The following is a 26,620-nucleotide window of genomic DNA, read 5'->3' on the forward strand; positions in this document are numbered from 1 at the left end:
AGTTTGAATTAAGTTCTAGAAATAGTTTTAGATTCTTAAAAAGTATTCCAACTTTTAGAAACACGCCCGTCTGGCGGGAACCGCCAGAAGACCGTACCGCGGTCAAAAGACCGCGGCGGTCATTCTGACTTTCCCGCTGGGCTGGCGGGTGACCGCCAAAAGGCCGCCCGCCCGCCCAGCGGGAAAGCACCAGCAACGATGAAGCCGGCTCCGAATGGAGCCGGCGGAGTTGCTGGTGTGCGACGGGTGCAGTGGCACCCGTCGCGATTTTCAGTGTCTGCTAGGCAGACACTGAAAATCAATGTGGGGCCCCCAGGGGCCCCACAACACCTGTTACCGCCATCCGGTGAAAACCGCCAGGAACAGGATGGTGGTAAGGGGGTCGGAATCCCCATGGCGGCCATGGAGGATTCCCTGGGCCAGGGGTAAACCGGCGGGAAAACGCCGGTTGCCCTTTTCCAGAATGGCCCCGGAAGCACCGCCAGCCTGTTGGCGGTGCTTCCGTCATTTTAGCCCTGGCGGTCGCCGACCGCCAGGGTTAGAATGACCACCATAATGCCTGGTGCAGAAGAGAATGTGGTGGAACTCGACCTCACACCTTACCTCCATTTTAAGATGAGGGAGCTAAGGTCTCTCTGCAAAATAAAGAAAATCCCAGTTGGCTTAAGAACCTCCAAACAACAGCTCCAGGAGCTTTTGGCAGAGTTTGAAAAAGCCAACCCCTCTGAGGATGACAACCCAGAGGATGATGTTAGTGACTTGGAGGAGAATTCCCCCCTTCCAGTCCTAATTAGGGAGATCAGGGACCCTCAATCCCTGATTCCAACTGTGATAGTCAGAAATGCTGCTTCCCTCACAGGAGGGGCCAGCACCTCTGAAATCACTGAGGATAACCTCAGTGAAGATGACCTCCTGTTAGCCAGGATGGCCAAAAGATTGGCTTTAGAGAGACAGCTCCTAGCCATAGAAAGGGAAGGACAAGAGATGGGTTTTGGTCCCATCCATGGCGGCAGCAACATAAATAGGGTCAGAGATTCTCCTGACATGTTGAAAATCCCTAAAGGGATTGTAACTAAATATGAAGATGGTGATGACATCACCAAATGGTTCACAGCTTTTGAGAGGGCTTGTGCAACCAGAAAAGTACTCAGATCTCACTGGGGTGCTCTCCTTTGGGAAATGTTCACTGGAAAGTGTAGGGATAGACTCCTCACACTCTCTGGAAAAGATGCAGAATCTTATGACCTCATGAAGGGTACCCTGATTGAGGGCTTTGGATTCTCCACTGAGGAGTACAGAATTAGATTCAGGGGGACTCAAAAATCCTCAAGCCAGACCTGGGTTGATTTTTGTGGACTACTCAGCGAAAACACTGGATGGTTGGATTCAAGGCAGTGGTGTAAATTATTATGATGGGCTGTACAATTTATTTGTGAAAGAACACCTGTTAAGTAATTGTTCAAATGATAAACTGCATCAGCATCTGGTAGACCTAGGACCAATTTCTCCCCAAGAATTGGGAAAGAAGGCGGACCATTGGGTCAAGACAAGGGTGACCAAGACTTCCACAGGGGGTGACCAAAAGAAAGGGGTCACAAAGCCTCCCCAGGGGAAGAGTGTTGAGACATCCAAAAACAAAAATAGTAAAGAGTCTTCTACAGGCCCCCAAAGACCTGCACAGGAGGGTGGGCCCAGAGCCTCTTCACAAAACAATTTTGGGTACAAGGGTAAAAACTTTGATCCCAAAAAGGCCTGGTGTCGTAGCTGTAATCAGCCTGGACACCAAACTGGAGACAAGGCCTGTCCCAAGAAAAGTACCACTTCTAACTCCACTCCAGCTAACACTGGAATGGCCAGTCTCCAAGTGGGATCAACAGTGTGCCCAGAGCAAATCAGGTGTCACACTGAAGCTACATTAGTCTCTGAGGGTGGGGTGGATTTAGCCACACTGGCTGCCTGGCCTCCTAACATGCAAAAATACAGGCAGCAGCTCTTAATTAATGGGACAAGTGTAGAAGGCCTGAGGGATACAGGTGCCAGTCTCACCATGGTGACAGAGAAACTGGTTTCCCCTGGTCAATACTTGGCTGGACAAACTTATCCAGTCACCAACGCTGACAATCAGACTAAAGTACATCCCATGGCTATGGTAACTTTAGAGTGGGGAGGGGTCAATGGCCTGAAACAGGTGGTGGTCTCCTCAAATATCCCAGTAGACTGTTTGCTTGGAAATGACTTGAAGTCCTCAGCATGGGCTGAGGTAGAACTAAAAACCCATGCAGCCATGCTGGGTATCCCTGAACTGGTGTGTGTCAAGACAAGGGCACAGTGCAAGGCTCAGGGTGAAAAAGTAGAGTTGGAGCCTGGAAAAAGGGCCCAGCCTACCAAGAGAAAAGGAAAGACAACTGGGAAACCAGCTGCAACACAACAACAAAAAGAGAACCTCTCTTCTCAGGAAGAAGTTCTGCCCTCTGAGGGAACTGAGCCTCTGGAGTTAGAACCTTATCAAGTTGAGCTCTTAGGCCCAGGGGGACCCTCAAGGGAACAGTTGTGTAAGGGGCAAGAAACCTGTCCCTCTCTTGAAGGCCTTAGGCAGCAAGCTGCTGAAGAGTCCAATGGCAAGAAAACTGGAACACATAGGGTCTATTGGGAAGATGGACTCCTTTACACTGAGGCAAGAGATCCCAAACCTGGTGCCACTAGGAGAGTGGTAGTGCCTCAGGAGTTTAGGGAGTTCATACTGACCTTAGCCCATGATATTCCTCTTGCTGGGCATTTGGGACAAACCAAGATGTGGGAGAGACTAGTCAACCACTTCTACTGGCCCAACATGTCCCAGAAGGTCAAGGAGTTTTGTGTCTCCTGTACCACCTGTCAAGCCAGTGGTAAGACAGGTGGACACCCAAAGGCCCCCCTCATTCCACTTCCAGTGGTGGGGGTCCCCTTTGAAAGAGTGGGTGTGGACATAGTAGGTCCACTGGAACCTCCCACAGCCTCAGGGAACATGTACATACTAGTAGTAGTGGATCATGCTACTAGATACCCTGAGGCTATTCCCCTGAGGTCGACTACTGCCCCTGCAGTAGCCAAGGCCCTCATTGGTATTTTTACCAGAGTGGGTTTCCCTAAGGAGGTGGTGTCTGACAGAGGTACCAACTTCATGTCAGCATACCTGAAACACATGTGGAATGAGTGTGGAGTGACTTATAAATTCACTACACCATACCATCCACAAACTAATGGCCTTGTTGAGAGATTCAACAATACATTAAAAGGCATGATCATGGGGCTCCCTGAAAAACTCAAAAGGAGATGGGATGTCCTCTTGCCATGTCTGCTTTTCGCTTACAGAGAGGTGCCTCAGAAGGGAGTAGGGTTCTCACCCTTTGAACTTCTGTTTGGCCACCCTGTAAGGGGACCACTAGCTCTTGTGAAAGAAGGCTGGGAGAGACCTCTTCATGAGCCTAAACAAGACATAGTGGACTATGTACTTGGTCTACGTTCAAGGATGGCAGAGTACATGGAAAAGGCAAGTAAAAACCTTGAGGCCAAAGTTTTGGTATGACCAAAAGGCTGCAAAGGTTGAATTTCAACCAGGGCAGAAAGTCTGGATTCTGGAGCCTGTGGCTCCCAGGGCACTTCAGGACAAATGGAGTGGCCCTTACCCGGTGCTAGAAAAGAAGAGTCAGGTCACCTACCTGGTGGACCTAGGCACTAGCAGGAGCCCCAAGAGGGTGATCCATGTGAACCGCCTTAAGCTCTTCCATGACAGGGCTGATGTGAATCTGTTGATGGTAACAGATGAGGACCAGGAAGCTGAGAGTGAACCTCTCCCTGATCTCCTCTCATCAAACCCTAAAGATGGCTCAGTTGATGGAGTGATCTATTCAGACACCCTCTCTAGCCAACAGCAATCTGACTGTGGGAAGGTCTTGCAACAGTTTGCTGAGCTCTTTTCCCTAACCCCTGGGCAGACACACCTGTGTACCCATGATGTGGACACAGGAGACAGCATGCCTGTCAAAAACAAAATATTCAGACATTCTGACAAAGTTAAGGAAAGCATCAAAGTGGAAGTCCACAAGATGCTGGAATTGGGAGTCATTGAGCACTCTGACAGCCCCTGGGCTAGCCCAGTGGTCTTAGTCCCCAAACCTCACACCAAAGATGGAAAGAGAGAGATGAGGTTTTGTGTGGACTACAGAGGACTTAATTCTGTCACCAAGACAGATGCCCATCCCATTCCAAGGGCTGATGAACTGATTGATAAATTAGGTGCTGCCAAATTCTTAAGTACCTTTGACTTAACAGCAGAGTACTGGCAAATCAAAATGGCACCAGGAGCAAAAGAAAAGACAGCATTCTCCACACCTGATGGGCATTATCAGTTTACTGTTATGCCCTTTGGTTTAAAGAATGCCCCTGCCACCTTCCAAAGGTTGGTGAATCAAGTCCTTGCTGGCTTGGAGTCCTTTAGTGCAGCTCATCTTGATGATATTGCTGTCTTTAGCTCCAGCTGGCAGGATCACCTGGTCCACCTGAAGAAGGTTTTGAAGGCTCTGCAATCAGCAGGCCTCTGGTTTACTTGGGTCACCTTGTAGGTGGAGGCCAAGTTCAGCCACTCCAGCCTAAGATCCAGACTATTCTGGACTGGGCAGCTCCAAAAACCCAGACTCAAGTCAGGGAATTCCTTGGCTTGACTGGGTATTACAGGCGGTTTGTGAAGGGATATGGATCCATAGTGACAGCCCTCACAGAACTTACCTCCAAGAAAATGCCCAAGAAAGTAAACTGGACTGTAGAATGCCAACAGGCCTTTGACACCCTGAAACAAGCAATGTGCACAGCACCAGTTCTAAAAGCTCCAGATCACTCCAAGCAGTTCATTGTGCAGACAGATGCCTCTGAACATGGGATAGGGGCAGTTTTGTCCCAAACAAATGATGATGGCCTTGACCAGCCTGTTGCTTTCATTAGCAGGAGGTTACTCCCCAGGGAGCAGCGTTGGAGTGCCATTGAGAGGGAGGCCTTTGCTGTGGTTTGGTCCCTGACGAAGCTGAGACCATACCTCTTTGGTACTCACTTTGTAGTTCAAACCGACCACAGACCTCTCAGATGGCTGATGCAAATGAAAGGTGAAAATCCAAAACTGCTGAGGTGGTCCATCTCCCTACAGGGAATGGACTTTATAGCGGAACACAGACCTGGGACTGCCCATGCCAATGCAGATGGCCTTTCCAGGTTCTTCCATTTAGAAAATGAAGACTCTCTTGGGAAAGGTTAGTCTCATCCTCTTTCGTTTGGGGGGGGGTTGTGTAAGGAAATACCTCCTTGGCATGGTTACCCCCTGACTTTTTGCCTTTACTGATGCTAAGTTTTGATTTGAAAGTGTGCTGAGGCCTGCTAACCGGGCCCCAGCACCAGTGTTCTTTCCCTAACCTGTACTTTTGTTTTCACAATTGGCACACCCTGACATCCAGGTAAGTCCCTTGTAACTGGTACCCCTGGTACCAAGGGCCCTGATGCCAGGGAAGGTCTCTAAGGGCTGCAGCATATCTTATGCCAGCCTGGGGACCCCTCACTCAGCACAGACCCACTGCTTGCCAGCTAGTGTGTGCTGGTGAGGACAAAATGAGTAAGTCGACATGGCACTCCCCTCAGGGTGCCATGCCAACCTCACACTGCCTATGCAGTATAAATAAGTCACCCCTCTAGCAGGCCTTACAGCCCTAAGGCAGGGTGCACTATACCATAGGTGAGGGCACCAGTGCATGAGCACTGTGCCCCTACAGTATCTAAGCAAAACCTTAGACATTGTAAGTCCAGGGTAGCCATAAGAGTATATTGTCTGGGAGTCTGTCAAACACGAACTCCACAGCACCATAATGGCTACACTAAAAACTGGGAAGTTCGGTATCAAACTTCTCAGCACAATAAATGCACACTGATGACAGTGTACATTTTATTGAAACATACACCCCAGAGGGCACCTTAGAGGTGCCCCCTGAAACCTTAACCAACTACCCATGTAGGCTGACTGGTTTTAGCAGCCTGCCACACTCGAGACATGTTGCTGGCCACATGGGGAGAGTGCCTTTGTCACTCTGTGGCTAGTAACAAAGCCTGTACTGGGTGGAGATGCTTATCACCTCCCCTTGCAAGAACTGTAACACCTGGCGGGGAGCCTCAAAGGCTCACCCCCTTTGTTATAGCACCCCAGGGCATTCCAGCTAGTGGAGTTGCCCGCCCCCTCCGGCCACGGCCCCACTTTTGGCGGCAAGGCCGGAGCAGATAATGAGGAAAACAAGAAGGAGTCACTGGCCAGTCAGGACAGCCCCTAAGGCAACCTGAGCTGAGGTGACTCTGACTTTTAGAAATCCTCCATCTTGCAGATGGAGGATTCCCCCAATAGGGATAGGAATGTGACCCCCCTCCCCTTGGGAGGAGGCACAAAGAGGGTGTAGCCACCCTCAGGGCTAGTAGCCATTGGCTACTGCCCTCCAAGACCTAAACACACCCCTAAATTCTGTATTTAGGGCCTCCCCTGAACCTAGGAACTCAGATTCCTGCAACCTAATAAGAAGAGGACTGCTGAGCTGAAAAACCCTGCAGAGAAGACGGAGACACCAACTGCTTTGGCCCCAGCTCTACCGGCCTGTCTCCCAACTTCTAAAGACACTGCTCCAGCGACGCCTTCCCCAGGACCAACGACCTCTGAATCCTCAGAGGACTGCCCTGCTCTAGAAGGAACAAGAAACTCCCGAGAACAGCGGCCCTGTTCACCCAAGACTGCAACTTTGCTTCAAAGGAGCAACTTTAAAACAACTGCGTTTCCCGCCGGAAGCGTGAGACTTGCTACTCTGCACCCGACGCCCCCGGCTCAACTTGTGGAGAAACAACACTTCAGGGAGGACTCCCTGGCGACTGCGAGACCGTGAGTAGCCAGAGTTGCCCCCCCTGTGCCCCCACAGCGACGCCTGCAGAGGGAATCCCGAGGCTCCCCCTGACCACGACTGCCTGCTTCCCAGATCCTGACGCCTGGTAAAGACTCTGCACCCGCAACCCCCAGGACCTGAAAGATCAGAACCCCAGTGCAGGAGTGACCCCCAGAAGGCCCTCTCCCTTGCCCAGGTAGTGGCTAACCCGAGGAGCCCCCCCCCCTTGCCTGCCTGCATCGCTGAAGAGACCCCTTGGTCTCCCATTGATTTCAATTGAAAACCCAACGTGTGTTTGCACACTGCACCCGGCCGCCCCCGTGCTGCTGAGGGTGTACTTTCTGTGCTGACTTGTGTCCCCCCCGGTGCCCTACAAAACCTCCCTGGTCTGCCCTCCGAAGACGCAGGTACTTACCTGCTGGCAGACTGGAACCGGGGCACCCCCTTCTCCATTGAAGCCTATGCGTTTTGGGCACCAGTTTGACCTCTGCACCTGACCGGCCCTGAGCAGCTGGTGTGGTAACTTTGGGGTTGCTCTGAACCCCCAACGGTGGGCTACCTTGGACCCAAACTTGAACCCCGTAGGTGGTTTACTTACCTGCAAAAACTAACAAACTCTTACTCCTCCCCAGGAACTGTTGAAAATTGCGCTGTGTCTAGTTTTAAAATAGCTATATGTGATTTATTTGAAAACTGTGTATGCTATTTTCATTATTCAAAGTTCCTAAAGTACCTACCTGCAATACCTTTCATTTGAAGTATTACATGTAAAATTTAAACCTGTTGTTCTTAAAATAAACTAAGAAAAGATATTTTTCTATACAAAATCCTATTGGCCTGGAATTGTCTCTGAGTGTGTGTTCCTCATTTATTGCTTGTGTGTGTACAACAAATGCTTAACACTACTCCTTTGATAAGCCTACTGCTCGACCACACTACCACAAAATAGAGCATTAGTATTATCTCTTTTTGCCACTATCTTACCTCTAAGGGGAACCCTTGGACTCTGTGCATACTATTCCTTACTTTGAAATAGTGCATACAGAGCCAACTTCCTACAATGACCCCCTTCAAGCATCTCTTAATTCGCCAGAAAGGCTGGGGACATATTCGCCACAGCTGCCATGAATGCCGTGCCCCACCCTTCTGGACATGCAAACAAGCAGTTATGTCAAGTACCAGGATAGTTTGGGAAACATGAACTACTAACAAGAAGGGCAGCCGGGCATTCCCTCGCAGGCTTGGTCCTAAAAATGTATCTGTGTCCTACTGCCCTCTAAACCCACCCTTTATAGCACCTTACAATACCATTATATTTTTTAAACAAAACCTGATCTCCTGATGTCGTCACTCTCTCCCACTAATCTGCATCTATACCTTCCCTTCCCCTGCCCAATTATTACAAAATAAAACATGCTCTCTGCTCTCAATAAGATGGCAGAGAACCAGTGCCATGCTGGGATCGGCTCTGGCTCAGCTAGTGTCAGCGTGCAGAACAATCCCCTGTCAGTTACAGGTCCGCACAGACTGTTGGTCGACAGGAAACACAGCCATACTCTGCCCCTACCCGGCCACAGCCCACTCTGACCTGGCCATCTCGGGCCGAGCGAACACACATGCAATAGGCTCTGTCCAGCCCAGCAACACTGTTGCTGGGCTGGAAAGAGCCTGCACAGGCTCCCAGTCAGCCTGGGAGTGCCTTGGCTGGGCGTTCCCAGCGCATCCTGACGCTGCCTTGAGCAGCATAAGGATTGGAGAGGAGAAGCGTGGTGGAGATGGAGGCGGCCGCGACGATTCAGGTAAGTTTTTTTTTTTTTGTCATTTCACACACCCCTCATTCCTCCCAGACCCCACCCCGTGCCCCCCACCCCCTGTTACTGCCACGAGCCGCTCCCTGTTGGTATATTAACAGATGCGCTGGGAAACGATATAAGATGCAAATGAAGAAAACAATATTAAAACTTTTGAACGGGGCTAATCCTTACAGGCACCAAGTATCAGGAGTCTCCTACCTAAAGTTCTGTGACTAAAGCCAGGCCTTTTACCTTTCCAGAACACTATGAAGACTTAGGGCCTGATTTAGAGTTTGGCGAACGGGATATCTGCCATGTTTGTGACAGAGTAACCCCAGCCGCCACACTCTAAATCAGGCCCGTAATCTTGCAATATCTACATAAATAATTAGGTGTCTGATGTTTAAAGTGTTTTACTAATGCTGCGATTCGTAAAGTTATGATCGCAAAAGTACCCTTTTCCTATTCAAAAAACCCTTCTACAAATTGGAAACGTTTTTGTCACTCATAAGGATGTTGGGACCCTGGTCACATCACACATAGGAGATTGCATGAAAAGGGTATTCCTCTCTCCCCTCTGGGATTCTTAGAGGAATGTATTCATGTGGGACATCTTTCCCTTTGGGAATGTTGTTGGTAGCCTCGAGGGAGTAGGCAGCGGTCAAAAGACCACTGCTTTTTGACCTCAATGTCCTCCCAAACATGAGTTTTTAAAAAAAAAGACAACAGCACTGAAGCATTAAATAGGAATGGGCTGCTTTAAAAAACTGGTTCCTTTTTGGGACTGTAAATGCAGGGATGGAGCACCGATGTCCGGTGGAGGCCTTCATCCCTCCATTCATAGATAATCACTGGGGGTCGCAAACTCAATATGCTAATGCTAATATTGCTAAAACTAATAGTCAGTAGGAAGGTCACTTTGCAATTCGCTGCAAATGTACTGTTGGCAATGGTACTTACTAATACATACGTTGCATTGCAAGTTGCATTCCCATGGTAAACCAGTCAGTGTACAAATTACACATCCCAGTTTGAGCATGGGATTAGTACATCCGGGCCTAGTATCCCCCATTGCTCACCTGCACGTCTCTTTACACCCTGAAACTTTTCTTTCTGCATACTTAATTTTGTAGACTCCTGTGGCTAGATTTCTCTTTACAAATATTACTAATAAGTAAATAATGCTGTTCAAATCAAGTGAGAATTACATATTATGCGCAATACCATTCCATTTAACAATAATGACATGCTTTGGTGTCATAACAAAGAGCCCCTGTTTTGCGAGGGGGTGGGTGCTGACTCCTCGTAGCAGCGCAATAAACCTAGCCTTGCTCAATTATCATCAAGCCAGTGAGAATACAATGCATGAATGTAGAAGCCCCCGGCCACTGGGTATTCTGGCCCTGATGTTAGACTAAGCAACATATCTTTGTCGGCACAAGTCTACCCCGCCCTTCGTTTGTGTGACCAAAGGGTGGGTGAGCTGGTGGCAGACGGTGCAATCTTTTTCATTCGCACCTTTCATGACATGGGCTAGTCTGCTATTCCTTTTACCGCAACCCTGCAATGCTGCTCGATGGCGCCTATGAAGAGCATTGTTTTTACCTCTACCCATCAATAAATTGGACCAGCACATCTCTATTACCTATAAGGAATCGGGGCTGCTCTTCTCTACCTTTTAAAACATGACATTGAAGATGTACTTCATATGACACAGGGTAATATACTACTAGTTCAGATTGTCACAGTGTCGATATGTACATACCTTGACCCTTGCTGTGTATGTGCTAGCAAGTTACCCACAGTTTACTGTTGCAAAGTTTTATTATATACTGTATTGGACATTCATTGGTGTTTTCAGAATGTTATCTACAACAACAAAAAATGTCCCAATGAATAAATAGATGCAATAAATCACGACATACGAATCATAAATACAAACTACCCAGTCAATGATTAGTACCATACTTTTATTCTTATGTTCAGTGAATACATATGATGCTAATTAACATAAAAATAAATAGATGTTTTATAGGTATTTAGAGTCTTTGGTAGATTATGGGGAAATGGTATAATAGGAAGGCTTGTAACATCAGAATATATTTTCGAGAGAAGAAATAATGTATTATTTTGGAAATGTCTTCCAGTCAAGGGCAAGGGTAAATACTTTCTCAGGGTATTAAGGTGAATCACCTCCATATACAGCATCCTCAACAGCACACCATCACCATTGCAACTCCACTTTCCATCTCGGCCAAAGAAAGAACCCTGATCTCATGGCCCCCAGTCACCACAGTCAAAATCACTGCTACCATGAACAACATTCACTCCGGGCTCCACCTGACCCTTCCTCCACCACACATTCATCAAGGGACTTATATCGGTCAGGGACTAATACCCATCCTCAATGCCTCCATCAACTCAACTACATTCCCAACACCTTGAAATATGCCACTGTCATGCCCCTGCTCAGGAAACCATCCCCTGACCCAGACATGCTTTCCAAATACAGACCCATCTCCCTCTGATCATACCTGCCGTGTTAGAGAAACTAATCAACTGCCGCTTCACTAGCCACCTCAGCAACCACCAGTTCCTCAATGACATGCAGTCTGGATTCAGGTGAAACCACAGTACTGAAACAGCACTCATCACCACCAGAGACAACATTTGAATGATCATCAACAGTGGAGACATAGCTGTCCTTATTCTCCTAGACCTCTCTGCATCCTTTGACACGGTCTCACATACCATCCTCATCAGGTGCCTGCATGAGACTATCATCCAAGGACCCACTCTCTGCTGGATCTGTTCCTTGTTAATGGGTAGAAGTCAAGCTTTTAGCCTGGTATCTTACCTGGAAGCCCATAAACTCATATCTGGAGTGCCTCAAGGTTCATTGACAAGACAAAGTAGTTATCGTTAGTTGGCTGAATTCGGACCCACACCCACGCCCAGCACCCATGCCAGGAATCTCAGGGTAATCATAGACAGCAAAGTGAATATGACCGCACAAGTCAGTGCTGTCACTGCATCCTGCCTCCATACCCTGAAGATGCTGAGAGAGATATTCAAATGGCTCCCAAGCATCAAAAGAAAAACTGTCACTCACACCCTAGACAACAGCATGTTACACTACGGGAACAGCCTCTACACTGGCATCATCAAGCAACTCACTAAAAGACTACAAACCATCTAGAACTCCGCAGCCAGACTCATCCTCAACCTTCCACACAGAACTCACGTCTCACCACACCTCACGGGGCTCCACAGGTTCCCAATGCACATATACACACATTTCAAACTACTGACACATACATTCAAGGCACTACACAATTTAGGCATCACCTACATGAACAGTTGCATGTCCTTCCAACAACCACCCAGACACCTCCGGTCCACAGGAATCCTACTCGCACAGATCCCACACATACAAAGAGTTAGAGGGCATATTTCTCAAGGGTTTTGCATCAATCTTGCACCACGAAAGGCAGATGCAGACCTAAGTGAGAATTATTAAGCGATGCAAGGCCACCTTGCATGGACCTGAATGGCTTGATAAATCTGGAGCAACTTAAGGCAGCACAAATCGCTGCCTTACAATACTCTGCTCCTGGGAGGAGTTCCATGGGTGGAACATAGGGGGTTTCCACACATCCACCCATTGGTTTTGGCGCATTCCCAGATTTGCCAACACAAGTAAACCTGGGAATGTGTCAAAATGATACAATTCCCCAGCGGAGGTGCAACAATGAGACATATCTTTATTTCTCCTTGTTATTTCCTCAATCTAAGTGTGCTGCAGAAAATGCCTCTGAGGTTTGTTCTTGTGTGGGAAGGTGTCCCTCCCTGCACAAAAACAATCCTGCAAAGCAGCCACCCTTGCACCATGGATCAAGGGTGCCTGCCTTGGTCTTAAGCAGCTGATTGTGCGCCAGCATAAGGAAAAAACAGGAATGCATGTATCATGTTCAATACAGCACATTCCTGTCCTTTCCCTTTCATGCAGTGCAGTACACCAAGGTGGCTTGAAGCATGAAATAATGATAAATCTGCCCCTAAATCAGGAAGACCGGCATTCTCTTACATCACTCCTAAAGTGTGGAACGGCCTCCCACTTCATATCAGAGCATCCTCCTCTCTTCTTAAATTCCACAAGAAGCTGAAGAGCTAGCTTTTAAACTAATCAACCTACCATAGGCAAAGCTAGACATGTACACCTTCAGTGACAAGATAACTTGAGTGCGCTTTACAAATACACATAACATAACTTAACAGAGCACACCTGTGAAAAAGTGGAGTAAGGTAAGGAGTTTCTCTATGGAGAAATAACATTTTTCCTCTGCAGATAAAAAGAAAATAGTTAAAAATTACAATTTGATTCTTACAAGACTATTTTTGCTTGCATAACTGTAAATTGTGCATGCAGAATTGCCTCAGATAAGTGGAAAGGTGAATTCTTAAAAGAAAGGTTTTCCAAGAGGACTCAAGGAGTTTTGTGACTTTCGCATCCTCCCATAAATTTAAAATCCAACACTCAAAAGTAGGTGTAGAACTATAAGTACAGATTTTGAAAATGGCATAATCTAAATCGAAATATTTATCAGTAAGAATAAAACTATACAAATAAGGAAATCGTTGGCAAAGTTAAAAGGTCTGGCCTTTGCAAGCTGGCACTATACTATGTCTTTTTTATTTATTTTTGCTATTGCAAGCATGTGCCATTAAAAAAAGAAAACATGCCACCACTTAAATAAACATGGATGCCGTCCTAGCAATACATTTTTTAAGTGAAAAAACATTCACTGATATGAGTGTGAATATTTTACTAATTAAGTTTTATAATTGCAATGTCTTTCAGGTGTGCCATCCGTTTTACTGTTATTGATGCTAGTGATGCATGTAATACAAACTGCTTTAGCATAAAGGATGAAACTATGAAGTCCTCTTCATTACCTCGTGATGTGAATCTCGCACTCCCACTAAATATTGGAATTTGGTTGTCGCACCTAAGGGATTTCCTTTTCAAATGTTTAACTCAAGCTGACGTGTGTTTTACACAGTTTCTTTAGGCTCCAATTGTTTTCGTTGTGATCCCTGCTCAGGGGCATTTCTAGCCTCCCAAGCACCAACCAGAAAGCCCAATAGTCAACAGGTTATTTGTTTTTTTTTGTTTAAAAGAATTTGGTAGTGGTCAGCCTGTCCTGACATTGTGCAGGAGCCCCAACCCTGAAGGGACACACAGGCTTTCAAAACTGTGCATTTAATTCAATAATTTCAATCTTTATAAATGACCAGCTTTATTTTTAAAATACTTTTCACTCAGAAAGTACATTTCACCTAGTCAGTCTTTTAGCTCCCTGTTATTATACATACGTACGTCATCCCTAGACCTGCTCAGTGGACTCAGTGCTTCCACGGAACTCCCACTACGATGAGCTCCCAGAGTAAATGTTTCTGTTTCCATCATTGTCAGTAAGGTATTAAAGCCAGATAAAAAGTATTTGAGCTCTCTCATTCTAGGGCTTTTAACGTTTTATTTGTGTAAGCATTTATATATGTTTATTAATTCACGCATATGTACGTAGATAGTGGCTCTACAAATGCACCAAGTGTGCCTCCGTGGTTGGGTTAAAAGTCAGAATCCTCGGGGTCACCTGAGGGCAAAGTTGCCCATTGGTGGCAGCGGCCTGCACTCTGTCTGATGCCTCCGAATGAGTGCCAGCACTCCTCTAGTTGCTTCTGTCTGGGGAATTTATCCCCGCAGACATAATGAAGCGGACAGGAACCCATCAAGATTTATTTTGATAAACTACAAACCCAAATCACATCAACAGAGTCTCAGATTGCATTTGGCTGAGAACTTAAAAATAGGACCTTGCGAATGTTGCTCTGCACGCTATACTGACGAGCTGGCTCCCATTTTCACAGGTTGCTACGTGATACTGTGAGGTTTAACACTCACTATTGCAAGACAGTCATCGTGTTTTGTGCCTTGCGTGTTATGTCCTGTTGAAGCATTCGGTCAGCTCTGTGCACTCAAACATATCCAGTCCCTTGCAGCCTCAGCAAGAAAAATTAATAAAAATAGCCACAAACATCACTTAAAAACGGTGCACTAGCAGATATTTATATTATCATTCGAAAAATGCCCACGCAATGGCAAAGAAAAGTCCAACAGAATGGCATTTCCAGTCCCATTTCCCCACAGTACTTAAGGTGTTTCTATATTTCTATTCCAGAGAACACATTACTGTTAAAACAGTGAAAAAAAAAGACATAGCTTACTTTATACATTGATTCTTCCCCGATGTAAGTACAGACGGACGGAGTATCCGAAATGTGACATGTAAATACCTGCTGAGCACAACAGGGCAGTGCCTTGTGCCTCATTATGCATGTGTACACAGGTTTCGAAACTATCATAGGAGTATTTCACAACCCATCTATTCAGCTGCCAAAAAAACAAACTAACATTAATAATCTTATTTATGTATTAACTGGCACATAGGGTACACATTGCACCTACATCCTTGCTGTTGAATGCCAGTTACCCAACCTCCCTGCGGCCTAATAATAATGGCCAGTTCCGGCTCAACGCAGAGCTGTTCAGGCAGTACACCTCGGAAGCAGTGAGACAGGTTTGTCTCTTTCAGTTTCTGAGAAGTGATGTCTAAAATAATGCATTATCTCTTTTCACATTGTAGGTTCACAAAAGCAGGTGTTTGCTCTGCACTGAGCAAGAGCAGCCAATGCCCATGAACACATGGCACAAGGTGGTATTTTAAGATGGAACTATTTCAAGTGGATTCTGTAACTAAGGGGTCTAGTTATACCTGTGTGCAGGCACCACCTCCACTGAGGCCTACTGTCTGCCACTACCACATCCTGCTCCCTTGACTTCACGTGTGACAGTAATATCCCCCAGATGAAGGGACAAAGGGCAGTGGTAGGATAATGGCTGGGCAGTGGAGAGCATCAACTTGGTTGTGAAAGTGCCTCTATTCTGGATCCACCTGGCAGAACCAACCCCTAGTAGAAATAAGGAGGATAGCAAGGATAACAAGGTCTCTCTGGATGTGTGGTTGTGAGGAATCAGCCCTCCCTCCCAGGGGCCAAGGAATCTCTTTTGATTCCACATTAGGAACACCCAGAGCCCCGAGGAGGAGATGACATGGTTTCTCAAAATCCGGGGTTGGCAGGGCTCTTTGCTCCCATTACCAATCTTTCTCCCGGGTAGGCCATATTAAAATTTGGTAGGGGTGCCATCAACACCCATATAACAAGGTGTTTGGACAATTGCTAACGGATGCAGGTATCTTGTCATCTAATTGCTCCTATCTCTTCCTCCACCTGCCCTGCCATTGGTAAGCAAAAGGGGAAACATTCCTGAAGAGAGGCTTCCACCTCCCTCTATCAAGGTTAGAACTGGGGCTTGTTAATGACTTTTATGCTCGGGAAGTCCAGTATCTCTCATCTTCTAGCCAATGTGGCGGTAAGTTGCTTTAATTGACAACAGGAATGAGTTTACTATCTCATAAATGGTTCAAAAATGTTGTCAGCTGTTTTCCTTGTGCATATTACATCAATGTGTCTAGCAGTGTGTGTCTAGATTTGCAGTTACCCACTGTGTGTCTGAACACATTGTATATCCTGTGTTTATGTAGTTTTAGTTCATCCTTCTGGTAAACCCACACCACATACTTCTAACAGCACTTTCTGAGCACAGCATAACCAGGTATCACTGCATCTCACTAACTCTGTAACAGCACTGCCTGAGCTTAGGGCATCCATTGTAGGTCTAGGATGGTCAAATCCATTCCAAATTACCACACTCAATTTAAGATACACTTACATACAATGGATCTAAATGGATTCATTAGTATCCTGACAATCTGGCAAAGAGCAAGTCTTCTTGGACCTACCTTGGTTAATCCTAATTTAGGGTTGCCTACACAATAATGGCAGGTTTGTAGCTAGCATGAAGCAGCTGGTGAAATACACCAGGGTCCAGGGGGGAAGGGTGCCCATTGTGCTTTAAATAGGCAAACGGTATTTGGAGAAGCTGTCAGCTCCTATTTTGTTCCTTGTGTGTATGCCTGAACCCTGACTCTGTACTGTTACTACGTCAGTCCTTATTTGGTCTTTTATCGTTTGATAGACCTTTTGACTACGCTTACGGTGATTCCACCATAAGTCCTTATTCAATGTAAATACAACATCATAATCAATAAACATCAACAAATATATCTCTAGACTCAATGATTGTCACGTACCATGACCTATTTGGCCATGAATAACCACACCTTTAGTAAAAGTGAAAATGTTTATTGCCCTAGATTAACAATGCTAATATCACGTAAATTAGTTTCATAACCAACTGAAATACATACACAAACAACACTGGTTGACAAAATCTTCTAAAGAATCTCAATTTAGCTAAAGCATTGACTGTTAAGCATTCAAGAATCACAGTACAAATTAGTAGCAAGAATAACTGAGTAATAGAAATTGCATACATCTAGATTCAGCAAATGAACAACAACAACTCTTTTAATAATAATAATTTGTTAGCATCTCCAGTGTCCCCCTAAGTACCGCTCTGATAAGAATAGCATGTTTGGGCTTCATGCAAAACAATTTTAGTCAAAAGTTATTTTGTAAAAACATCTAACTATGGCTCTACCAAAATTAGCGGTTGGTACATAGAAACAACTGATAAAATCTCCAAGAAGACAAAAACATTTTGTTATACCTCTCCTCAATACAGATCAGCAAGCTGCAATTTTCTTCATCAGTTGAACGTCCATCTGTTCATCTTCAGCAAAGAGCAATGAAAAAGAAATAGCTCAGACCCAGGGGTCTCTAAGCAATCTGAACCATTTAAGAGAAATCTCTAAGGGACAGCATCAATCATTTAGCCATCAAGCTTTAAAGTTAAAGTTTAGAAATAAAGTCATCAGGAACTGCTCAGCTCCTCAAACAGAACCTTTACGGAGGAAATCAAAGTAGGAAAGGCGCGCTTCTTCTCTGCGCAGTCGGGCTAAGGTAGAATCACCTAAAGAACTTCCTATGTCACCACTGGTCAGGAAATTGTACGTTTACAGTCAATCCAATAAGAATTAAACCCCAAATCTAAGATATAACTAAACTGTTTTATCACGTCAATGATTGTCTCCTCTTTTCCTGTTCCCATCATCAGGCTAGGGAGAACCTGGCCTGGCAGTTCGGGCTGGACTATTCCCATGAGGAACAGGGTCAAGACTGATTTGCATATTGCTGGGTCCAAACTGGGGTGGCATGGTGAGCAATAGAATGATGGATTAAAACCAGATCTGTGACTGGGGGTGAGTGTTTACATTGTTCAGCACTCCGTCCATCATCATTTTGTGTTGCTAAAGTTGCCCTAAGTGGGAAGGGTATGCCCAGACATGGGTCCTGTGTTCACTGTGCCACTGGATTTAAGTTAGCCTGGCTGATGAATGTTGATACCCTGAAACCGGTCCCAGGATGCTTGCTTCCGGTCCAGGAAGGACCTGGCTTGGCAGTTTGGGCTGGACTGTTCCCATGAGGAACAGATTCAAGACTGATTTGCATATGGCTGGGTCCAAACTGGGGTGGCATGGTGAGCAAAAGAACAATGGATTTAAACCAGATCTGTGACTGGGGGTGAGTGTTTTCATTGTTCAGCTCTCCATCCATCATCCTTCTGTGTTGGTAAAGTTGCCCTAAGAGGGAAGGGTATGCCCAGACGTGGGTCCTTTGCTCACTGTGCCACTGCATTCAAGCTAGCCTGGCTGATGAAGGGTAATACCCTGAAACCAGTCCCAGGATGCTTGCTTCCAGTCCAGGGAGGACCAGGCCTGGCAGTTCGGGCTGGACTGTTTCCGTGAGGAACAGGGTCAAGACTGATTTGCATATGGCTGGGTCCAAACTGGGGTGGCATGGTGAGCAAAAGAACGATGGATTAAAACCAGATCTGTGACTGGGGGTGAGTGTTTGCATAGTTCAGCACTCTGTCCATCATCCTTTTGTGTTACCAAAGTTGCCCTAAGTGGGAAGCGTATGCCCAGACATGGGTCCCGTGTTCACTGTGCCACTGGATTCAAGCTAGCCTGGCTGATGAAGGGTGATACCCTGAAACCAGTACCAGAATGCTTGCTTCCAGTTCAGGGAGGACCTGGCCTGGCAGTTAGGGCTGGACTGTTCCCATGAGGAACAAGGTCAAGACTAATTTGCATATGGCTGTGTCTAAACTGGGATGGCATGGTGAGCAAAAGAACGATGGATTAAAACCAGATCTGTGACTGGGGGTGAGTGTTTGCATTGTTCAGCACTCCGTCCATCATCCTTTTGTGTTGGTAAAGTTGCCCTAAGTGGGAAGGGTATGCTCAGACGTGGGTCCCGTTCTCACTGTGCCACTGGATTCAAGCTAGCCTGGCTGATGAAGGGTAATACCCTGAAACCAGTCCCAGGATGCTTGCTTCCAATTCAGGGAGGACCAGGACTGGCAGTTCGGGCTGGACTGTTCGCATGAGGAACAAGGTCAAGACTGATCTGCATATGGCTGTGTCCAAACTTTGGCATGGTGAGCAAAAGAATGATGGATTAAAACAAGATCTGTGACTGGGGGTAAGTTTGTGCATTGTTCAGTACTCCGTCCATCATCCTTTTGTGTCCCTTCGTCAGGCTCGTCAGGTAACTTTCTTGTAACAATCCTTACACCAGTCAGTGCATACATTGTTGGTTCCTGGGAACAGCGCTGTCTCATGCATCGAACTTACAAAGTGGCAACTGCTAGTACAAGACATTCTAGCAATCAGTTTGCATGAGAAAGTTAAAGAAATCTGCTAAACACTTGGTCAACACAGTGTGAACAATACATCTCTATTTCTCTGAACATACATTCCCACAATTTTTATTCGGACATTGCAGCTTAACATGAGGCTGTTCAAACCAGGCCCAAACCTCGCTAACTTTAGGCCTACCATCAATAAGAAAATACATAAAATCATTAATATAACACATCACTCCAATTTTCTCTACACATACACTTTGAATAATGATTAATGTGCATTCACTAAAAGCATTAAGTAATATGTCGGCCACTCAAGAGGGCACATTTTCCAAGTCACACATTATTTTCTAAATTAGCCTAATTCTATTCAAATTCATAACTTATAATATATAAATTCATTACTAATAAATCCAGCATTCACAATCCTTCCTGTGATGACTAAATATGTAATCACACTTTACATCATGCCATACAAATTTTTGTTCACCTAAAATTTGCTTTCCTTATAACTTTTATTTCTTATATCCCTTTTTAAATGTCCCTCAGGAGCTTCTCCATTTTAATTTCTTCCCTCCTCTGATCTTTTTTTTAATTTTCTAATTTTCATCACATGATACAATGTATAAATTCCCCATGTTCCCATTCTACAAATCACAATAATCAATACTACTTGTATTATTTTCAAAATTATCCCTTTCCCAATGTTGCCAAGCTAATTTCCCATAGAAGCAAAACCTTTGCCAAACTTTTCGCAAACTCCAGGTTCTTCCAGCTATTCATATCAGTGCTCTCATTAGTTAGATTGTTAATTAAGCCTAAAATGTATTTACTGTTATGCGGTATAAATGTGCAACAATGTTGTGAGTTCAGCATTTTACAAACTCCGCCGTCCTTTGCTAAAATAATGTTTAAGTCAAGGTGGTTTTGAAGACTCATAGGTCTCACCAGAGCCATTTGTGTATCCATTAGGATCATGGCTCCTGAAAACGTTGTCAACATGTTATCCACAATAGTAGACAACTTTTGAATTTTCACTGAATTCAGAATAACTCCCACTGAAGGAATTATCACTCCAAAAATATCTCCCATTGTGGCAGAATAAGACTCTCGCTTTTGTCTAACATGATGTAATTCAATCAAAGTAGGTACTTTGTTCTGGTTCTCAAGTTGAAAAATCTTTGGGAAAACTATCCCCACGTTACATGTGCCATACCATCCCCTTGGAAGACGGTAATACGCATTTGGTCCATGGATGTAATAAACTCCTGGAATTGCTGGTTCTTGTCCTTTTAACATAAATGTCCACTTACTCTGAAACAAAAACACACGCGTTCTCATAAACAACATGTCAGTTCTAGATTTAGGCCTATCTCCACAAAGCTTCCCTATGTGTTGTGCATCTAAAGCTAATTTCCCTGTGTCTTTATTTCGCTAAATGCATGATCATTTCTAAATGTTCTTTTCTCTAAGCCTTTCTCTAACTTCTCCTTTAATGCTTTTCTCCTGTCATCTGTCTGATCTAAGAAGCTCTTTTCCAAAGGTGTCAGCAAGCATGTGAGTTTGCTCCTGTGAGCATAAGCTGTGCCAAATGTCAAAGTAGGTTGAAAGAATCCTCTCATTAACTCTATATTATTTTCTTTAGCTACTCTGCTCAGGTACTTAATTATAGGAACAAACAAAAACACCACTTCATGGTTCGAATGGAAATACTGAATGTATTCCTGGTTATAGAATCTTGTTAGTAAAAGACTACAACTTATTCCATAAGTAAGAGGCAAACTATGAAAAGTAATTCCTTCCTCTACTTATGAAGGAATCTGTGTGCACAAATAACATTCTCTTGCAACCATCGTCTCAACATACTCACGCAATAGGCGATAGAAAACATTAGAAGAAAGGTCTTCTTGATTGTTGTCTACGTGCAAGTATTTCTCATCTATCCTAAACGTATCTAATTCTGTAAGTGTAGTAGTTGTCTCTAAAGCAGCAGTGTGGTTGGCCACAATCTTGTCAAGAAACGTCATAGACACAATCAATAACAAACACCCTATCATGCACAAAATAGATAAAACAATACCTATGTATTCATAGCACAGTTTTATCGTAAACTGCTGGTTTTGGTTACTCATGATCTGTAAAGAGTCAGAAAGTAGAAGAGGAAAATGTATAGCTAAACAGCAAAAAGAAAAAAAGAAAAGAAAAATCTTCAGTCCTCTTTGGCAGTTATTTACAGCTTTCAGTCTCTTTTCCTGGACCCTCTGTCAAAAATGGGTAGCTTGACAAAAAGCGGCTTAGCAGCTTGTCAAATCAGGTTATTTTAAAAGTCTCTTCCAGTTACTTTCAATTGTCTTTTTTTCTTTTTTGTTCACAACTTAACAAAGTTCAGTTCAATAATCTTCTTCATGTGCCAAAATATTGACCTGGGATTTCTCAATCAAAAAAAAAAGACAAAAATTAATTCTGCCATTCACTTGTTCTTGCATATGGCCATTCAGGACCTGAGTACCTTCGATCTGCAGTTCGGTTTCTTTTCAATCTGCAATCTCTACTTAATTCTCCATCACGCAGATCATCTTTTCTTGTGTCTATTTCTTCCTCTATTGTTGTAACTGTAATTGCTTCTTTCCTCTTGGCTTGTGATTTCGGCCACTTATCTCCTTTCAGTGGACCTCTTGTCAGTGCTCTTTTCAGTGTTGGACTGGTAACGTCTCTCTGCTCTGCAGGATTTTCTCTTGATATACCTGTTACTGGTTCTGGAGGAGTCAGATCGTTTTGGCTTTGATGTACCTCAACTCCTTCCCCCTCTGGGTCTGTCATTTGCTCTGTTTGTCTCTCAAGACTGTCTGCTTGTGAGAGAGCCCTCTTCTGACTAGACTCTCCCGCTGCCTCAGTTGAGGTGGGTCCACTGTCACTCTCCTGTATTTCTTCCACTTTGCCTCTCACAGGAGTATTTGGACTGCTTTCAGTTTGCTCAGATTCAGTCTCTGATCCTCCTGCTCCTCTTTCCTATTCTGGAGTTGGTCTGGAAGTTGTTGGTACTCTCAACAATCCCTCTTCATCGTCTAAAAGACAGGGTACTTTCCGAGTATAGCTTGTATGGATCCAGTTCGGAACTCCAACGCACGCCACATCTGTAGTAGTAACCAGTACTACTTGGTAAAGGCCTTTCCACCGAGGCTCCAAGCAAGTCTTCTTCATGTGTTTTCTTATCACAACCCAACCTCCCGCTCTCAGGTTGTGGCTTTGATCTTGTGATGGTTGCCGTGTGGTGGCTTTCATCTGATGAGAGAAAGAGTGAACCACATCAGCCAGACCTTTGCAGTAGTCCAACACCATATCATCTGTTATGTTCTCAAGGGCATTCGCAGAAACGGCTGGCAATCTCATTGCTTTGCCCATGAGGATTTGTTGTGGCAAGAGTCCAGTTTTCCTGTAAGGTGTGTTTCTCATACTCATCAGAACTAACAGCAGTGCATCTGGCCGCTTCAGATTTGTGGACGCACACATTTTTGCTATTCTTGACTTTAAGGTACCATTCATATGCTCAACAAGTCCTGAAGCATCAGGGAGGTAGCTACAATGCAACTTCTGCTCAATGTTTAAAGCTGAACATAGCAATTTGATTACTTCATTGCTGAAGTGACTTCCACTATCTAATTCTAAAGAGATGGGAAAACCAAAATGAGGTATCACTTCTCTAAGCAGTAACTTTGCTACTGTTCCTTCGTGTAGGGTAAGCTTCAATCCAGTGACTAAGATACAAAAAACAACAGCACATATCTCAAATCTCCATACAAAGGAAGGCATCTCAATTAAATCCATCTGCATTGTGCTATATGGACCTCCCACTCTCCCAATATGGCTCATGTTGATCACAGTTCCTTTAGCCATGTTCATCAGCTGACAGGTGATGCAGCAAGGGCAAATTGCTTTGGCAACCTGTCTACATTTTGGATTACACCAGACCTGCTTAAAGGTACGAATCATGGCATCCCTTGCAACATGTGCTTGACTATGATAATATCTAGCCATTTGAGTCAACAAACTGATCGCTAAGACCACTTGTCCCTCCCCATACACCCATACGTTGTCCTCACACTGAAAACATTTTAACTTTAGCCAATTTTTCTTTTCCTCCCTGTCAACATTCTCTTGAAGCACTTTTAAGGCTTCCAATGTGTCAATTACATGCAAAGCATAACTGGTACAGTTTTTTTCCTCAGGTAACAATTCCCATTTGTCTTTGAACAATATACAGTTCAATGTGCAAAACCTTGCGACTTGATCTGCATATCCATTTCCCATTGACACAAAATCTTGTGATTTCAGGTGTGCACTGCATTTCATCTCAGCAATCTTTTCAGGCAGTTGTATAGCTAGTAATAAGTCATGGATTATTTCACCATTTCTAACCGTAGAATGAGAAGAGGTCAGGAAACCTCTCTGTGACTACAGCTGGCCAAAGTCATGGACTACTCTAAATCCATACTGGCTATCAGTATGTATGGTAACTTTAAGCTGTGCAGAAGCATGGCATGCTCTAGTAAGAGCCACTAATTCAGCCACTTGTGCAGAATATACTCCTCAAAGCCAGGATGCTTCGAGTATACCTGAAAATGTGCACACAGCAAATCCTGCTCTCAATGTTCCCATGTCCCATGTTGTCTCTTAATCAGGAACCATCAACAAAAACAATTTGGTCATTTTCTTCCAATCGAGTATCTTTAATGTCAGGTCTTGGTTTTTTGCACAAATCAGTATCCTCCAGACAGTCATGTTCAACCCCTTTTCAATTTGTCAACCTCAGTATTTTTCGTTTGGAAGCAAAGTTGCTGGGCTAAGCACTGTACACCTTTTCAATGTTACATTGGGGGAACCCAGGATGACAATTTCGTACCGTATCAACCTGGCGTTCGTCAGGTGCTGAGTCTTGGTTTGGGTAAGCAAAACTTCTATGGAGTGAGGGACCATAACAGTTAAAGGATGTCCCATCACAATGCTCTCACCCTGAGTGAGGCTCAATCCAACCGTGGAAACTGTTTACACCACCATGGACTTGGGTCAGAACAGACAAAGAACATGCATCACGCTCATGACAAAACAGCATGAAGGTTTTTGTGTAGTCAGGCATTCCCAAAGCCGGGGCTTTGCACAAACTCTCTCTCAATTCAGTAAAGGCTTTCATGCATGCCTGTCTAATACTATGGGATCCTTAACTTCCTTGTGAGTCAGCTTCTGCAATGGCTTTGAAATGATTGAAAAGTTGGAAATCCACTGGTGACAATAACTCATCATTCTCAGAAACATTCTGACATCTCTCTGAGTAGCTTGGGGGATTCATCTGAAATATGGCTATAACCCTCTCTCTGGAAATCCGTTTGGCTCCCTTTTCTATTTGGTGTCCCAAATATTTTCCCTCTTTCTGACAGTACTGTAATTTAGCTGGGGACACTTTATGTCCATTCTTCCCTAAGTGATTCAATAAGGCAATAGTATCATACTTGGATGCCTCATTTGTCTTTGATGCAACCAATAAATCATCAATATACAGGACTAATGTCGATTGGAAAGGCATTTCCAATGACTCCAGATTCTTTTTCAGGGTCTGGTTGAAAATGGACGGAGACTCTGAAAACCCTAGAGGAATTCTGCACCAACAGGAGACTCAATCCAAAAATTTGAAACAGAAGGAAAATTGTCTATCCTCATGAAGAGGTACAGAAAAGAATGCTTGCGACAGGTCCACTATGGTGAACCATTAAGCATCGCGTGGGATCTGAAACAATATCACTTCTAGATCTGGCACTACCGGACAACATTTAATCACAATCTCAGTCACTTTCCTCTACTCCTGAACAATCTGAAATTTCCCAAATGGCTTTCACAAACCCTTTATTGGTGAATTACATGGGCTGCTCAGCAGGTCTTTTAAAACACCTTGGTTTACAAATTCTGCAATCATGGGAGCAATCCCCTCAATTGTGTCCTGTGTCATTTGATATTGGGGTATCTGGGGAAAAATCACATTTGGCTTGACTGGGACCTTCACTGGCTCAACTCGTTTGATTAGACCAATGTCTTTTCCTGTAAAATCCCACATTTTAATTTTAACTGTTCCCTGTAAGTCAGAAGGAAGATCACATATTGTAAAGACTGGAAAGAAACTGATCAAAGGGTACTTCTCATTCACTGTATCACAATCTGTTTCTGCAGGCAAGTCATCTTCATCATCACTGTTTGTCTGGATGGCAATTCCATCATTTGTGCAAGTAATCGAACACCTTGTCTTACACAGCAAATCTCTCCCCAGTAAGGATACTGGACTTGAGTCACGAACTACGAATTTGTGTAAGCCTTTAAAATTTCCAATTTTAACCTGAATCGTTTCTGTGATTAGATTGGTTAAATACTGATTGGCGACTCCTACAATCTGCACTGTCTTCCCTGAAAGTGGTAGGTTCGGAACTTCTGCAATTCTCATTGGAGAGCATGTAGCTCTCGTTTCGACTAAGAATGAGACTTTGAGACCCATCACTTTTCCCTTCACATATGGACCTTTCTGATCTACTTCTAGTGAAGCTGCTAACACACATTCCTCCTCATCTGAACTCTCACTCACCCAATTGTCATTCGATTCATCCTCAATATGTGGTGGGAATTGGTATACTGTGTACTCTGGTTAAGCCTTTGACTTATGATCTGCTGAGGAAGCATTACCTTCTGCTGCTCTATTGGGGCCTGAGATATTTGAATTTGTTACCTAGGTTCAATTTGCACTTGAGGTTGCATTTGCTGTGACTGCGGTATCTGCAAACGTGGTATTTGCACTTGTTGCACCGCCTTAACATTTTGCATTTGGTTCCCATTATTATGGAAATTTGGATTTTCACCTCTCATTCTCGACCTTCCTGATCTACCATCGGACACTCCTGTTTCCAATGTCGGAGACCTCCGCAAGTGTGTACATGGTAAAAATCTCTTCATTCCATGCACATCACTCTTAACAACAACTGTACTTAAATCGCAACAACGGTTCAAATTTTCAATTCCACTTCTATCTCTACCATTTGCCTGATTCTGCAACCACATGTTTC

General features: G+C 44.5%; 1 protein-coding gene and 1 long non-coding RNA gene across 3 annotated transcripts in view; one reads left to right on the forward strand and one right to left on the reverse strand.

The window, feature by feature from the left end:
* SLC16A12 (solute carrier family 16 member 12) overlaps nucleotides 1–26,620 on the reverse strand; it is a 511,884-nt gene that overhangs the window by 221,753 nt on the left and 263,511 nt on the right. The gene's annotated exons all lie outside the window — the stretch shown is intronic.
* Nucleotides 8,680–26,620, forward strand: part of LOC138300460 (uncharacterized) — a 90,753-nt gene continuing 72,812 nt past the window's right edge. Inside the window, exon 1 of the long non-coding RNA XR_011204941.1 lies at nucleotides 8,680–8,734. This is a non-coding gene — a long non-coding RNA (uncharacterized lncRNA). The remainder of the gene's footprint in view (nucleotides 8,735–26,620) is intronic.

The sequence above is a fragment of the Pleurodeles waltl genome, chromosome 6 (genome assembly GCF_031143425.1).
Source record: "Pleurodeles waltl isolate 20211129_DDA chromosome 6, aPleWal1.hap1.20221129, whole genome shotgun sequence".
Classification (NCBI taxonomy): domain Eukaryota; kingdom Metazoa; phylum Chordata; class Amphibia; order Caudata; family Salamandridae; genus Pleurodeles; species Pleurodeles waltl.